The sequence below is a fragment of the Leiobunum rupestre genome, chromosome 6, assembly GCF_980474605.1.
Source record: "Leiobunum rupestre chromosome 6, qqLeiRupe1.1.hap1, whole genome shotgun sequence".
Taxonomy (NCBI): Eukaryota; Metazoa; Arthropoda; class Arachnida; order Opiliones; family Sclerosomatidae; genus Leiobunum; species Leiobunum rupestre.
The window spans coordinates 64,313,521-64,317,456 of NC_143389.1; the positions used below are offsets into that span (position 1 = coordinate 64,313,521).

Consider the following 3,936-nt stretch of genomic DNA (forward strand, 5'->3'; position numbering starts at 1 on the left):
AATAAGTTATGATGATAAAAAATTAATAATTTGGACACGTTGACCTCCCGCCGAGTGAGCGGTTGTGGTTGAAAAAACCATCCGGTCGCTCCCCGTGATTGAGATCCGTCAGCCTTAAAAAATGAATTCAATCGCTCGGGTAGATCTCTCTCGACTTTACGGCAGCGCTTTTTATTGAACGAACTATTTGGCCGCTAGACGACGCGGTGCTCAGAAGTGAGCATGCTAGCGCGTCGATCGGCCGATCTCGCTCAAAGCGCCGTGAGTGATCAACGACTGAGATTATAAAGAAAAAAATCCACGTGTCTATCTACGCTAAGGCCTAATAATAATATCATATTTTTAACAGGAAGCTTAAAACACACTCCAAAATACAATTTTGAAAATTATATAGTGTTTTAGGATTAAATAATATGAAAAATAAAAAACTTTTCATCCAAGGTTGGAGTCCCGAAGCATTCAGTAATATTAAATCACTAGTTTTCGGCGCCTTAGCCTGATTTCGAACTTCTAAACGCAGGAGTAGCGAGTAAGTGGACCCTCCCATATCCCAAGCGTCCCAACCTGTGTAGATTCTATAAACCGTGATGTTAGTAAGTACAATATATTTAATAAAAATTACCTTTAATCTAATATCATCCCCTGAACGATAAGGTCCTTTATAATCTTTTGAGTATCGAGACGCTTCTGTGCAGTTCTTTACATTACACAAATCAAAGAATTTATTAAAAATTCTCAAAAATGCTATGGTTTCTTTATATTTATCTTTGTCCTTTTAATACACCACCTCTATTGCAGAAGTAACAGTTTCACTTAGGACTTGTGTTGCATAAGATACCCGAGAAAGAGTACGGGTGAAGTTAACTACAGCAACCTCATCTTGTTTTATAATTATATCAAGCGGAGACGATAGAGTTTGTCACGTAGATAGCGTGGGTATTTTTTATTTTGTCCGCAAATGATTATTTAATTTTTTATTTTAATTTAAAAATTTTTACTTTTTATGTAATTTTCATGTTTTTTGTTATTATTTTCGTCGTGTGTTCGCCGACACCACGTGTTTTTCAGCCCTAATAATTTCCACGTGGTATTCCGGTAGTTTGTAAAAAATGTACTTTTCACGTGGTATTCCGGTTACATAAATTACAGTTTTATAAATTTTGTGAATTATCTAGCTGTGCTGTCTTTTTTTTGGCCGCAACCGCTTATTTTATTTTTTTATTTAATTTTATGATTTTCCCGTATTTGGGCCTTTTCACGATTTTTGTTATTATTTTCGTCGTGTGTTCGCCGACACTTGCAGTTTCGGTAGCCGTGTTGTTCACTACGAACAATTTCCACGTGATATTGCGCTACGTTTGGGTTGTTTATTGCGTTGTTGATTCGCATCATCTCAACGTGACATTCCGCGAGTTACTAAGAATCTATTATGTCTTCAGGCAACAGTGAATCGAGTGATGAACCACCAGACTGTACTGAAGAAACGTCTGACGGAATTGACTAAGGAGAATTCTTCACTTTTTTTTAATTGGATCGCCTCTCCCGTAATTCCGCGGAAATGATCGAATGTGTTATTGAATGATGTGGCAAGTTACATTAAAGACACATTATTAAACATGGTTAAACTCTTTTATTTAAGGAATTAAATTAAATAATTAATATTACATTAGTATTACATGACTAGCTGCATGGCGAACAAAACGACAATGAACTAATGGGGAAATGCTCTGGCATATCTCACTTACTAACAACGTTTTAGCAGACGACGTCATTCACATAGCAGGATTGCCAGCCTAAATTAATAGTTGCAAAGGATATGAATACAACACTCCCCCTCTTTGACAATCTATTATTTTAGTTGTAACATCTTAACACAATTCTTAAAGGTAGTTTTCACTAACCCCTTTGTAAAAATATCTGCTACATTCTCATTTGATCTAACATACTTCATTATAAACAAACCTTGTGATAATATTTCTCTGATAAAATGAAATTTAATGTCTATATGTTTCGATCGTTGATTCTCAACATTATTCAGCGAAAAGTTTATGGCTGCCTTATTATCACAATATAATACTGGTGTTTCTGTTCATTTATGATTGGAATTAACCATAATAGTTCTTTAACGGCTTCTGCGATAGCTATATATTCCGCTTCCATTGTTGAAAGAGCGATTGATTTTTGTTTCATAGATCTCCATGAAATAGGACATGTGCCATAATATACTACATAACCGCACATGGATTTTCGATTATCAATGTCCGCAGCCCAATCGCTATCACTATATACAGTCAAACTAGAATTCAGGTTACGCTGGTTGTACAGCCCATATTCAGATGTTGAGATCACATATCGCATCAACTGGCATAACCGCATCCAATGGACCTGACCAGGGTTACTGTTAAATTGTGATAGGACTACAACCGAATACAAAATATCGGGTCTTGTCTTTTGCGCAATGAAAAGTAGACACCCAATTAATTCTCGGTAGGGTATATCCTTCATTGTCTCTTTTTCTTCTTCACTGTCCTGGCAATGACTTTTGGTTAGATTGACACCAGACGGGATAGGCATGCTGACTGTATTTCCAATTGTTATTTGGAATCTCTTACTGACTGATTGGATATACTTAGATTGATTCATTTGCAATGAACCTTCTATCTTGATATTGAAGTTGCCTCCTAATAATGTTTTAATTGGCCCCAACGTTTTAATGTCGTATTTGGTTGCCAATAGTAGATAGATTTCTTTCATTATATCTTCACTCCGAGTTAGCACGACCAGATCATCCACGTAAACCAGGATTATTACCTTGTATGGAATGAAGTAAATGCAATTTGTTCCTAGCAATTTGTTAAATCCCAAGTCTTTGAAAGCAGCATCCAGATTCAAATACCACTGCCGGCCACTCTGTGGTAAGCCATAAAGTGCTTTCCGCAATTTTAAACAATATTTCCCCGGATCTTCGTTCTCATACCCAGGTATAAGTTTCATCAATACTTCCTCATCTAATGTTCCATATAGGTACGCATTTTTGATATCCATGTGATTATGAATCCAGCCAAGAGTCACCACAAAGATTGCAAGAAAGAGTCGTATCAATGAGAAATTTATGACAGGCGAGAAACTCTGCTCGTAATCCTCTCCTTCGATCTGGTTAAATCCCTGTGCGACTATTCTTGCTCGGTACCTGATGATCTCCCCTTCACTATTCTTTTTAAGTGCAAATACCCAACGACAACCTACGATCTTTTTGTTAATTGGTCTAGGGATAATTTCAGTGACTTTTCTCTGTTCTAGCGTTTTCATCTCTTCATCCATTGCAGCTTTCCATTCTAATCGTTGAGGAGATTGCATTGCTTCTTTATAATTGTTCGGGATTTTGATTTCAGCGCAATAGACTTGGAATACATCATCAATATCATCTTCTGTTATACTTCTGAACAAAGTTGTCGCTAAATTTTTTCTTGAAAAATCAAATACTTCTGGAGCAATCGGTATCTTATTGTTATTCAGGTGCTCAACTAGACTCTTTTTGGATCTCCAAACAGTTCCATTAGGTTCATGATAATATATATCAGCCATGCCCTTGGACTCTCCTGATTGCCGGAACTTAACTTCTCTACGCCATCCTACTGGTAGTTCAACTACTTTCTTCTCTGTTGGTTTATCCACTGGTTTAGCATCTAAGGACGTTTCCCGTTTTACCTCTAGATTGTCCGCCATTTCATCAACCTGTATTAGATCTTCATTGTCTTTGGAAGCTCCCGGTAGTTCGTCAATAATCTGTAGATCATTTTCTCCTTCTTCATCATCATTCCACTGCAGTAATTCGATGTTACCTGCAGGGACTTTATGTTTATTTACGCCCAGCTTATCTTCATCAAAGGTGACATGTTTGGTTTCTATCACTTTCCCTTCCTTCGGATACCATAT

The 3,936-nt window shown here is 36.9% G+C and overlaps 1 long non-coding RNA gene across 1 annotated transcript; it reads left to right on the forward strand.

The window, feature by feature from the left end:
• The first annotated feature begins 256 nt into the window (after window positions 1–256).
• LOC149942959 (uncharacterized) lies at window positions 257–1,597 on the forward strand. Its single transcript, XR_016481229.1, has 3 exons — window positions 257–593; window positions 799–932; window positions 1,440–1,597. It is a non-coding gene; the product is annotated as an uncharacterized LOC149942959 (long non-coding RNA).
• Window positions 1,598–3,936: the final 2,339 nt, after the last annotated feature.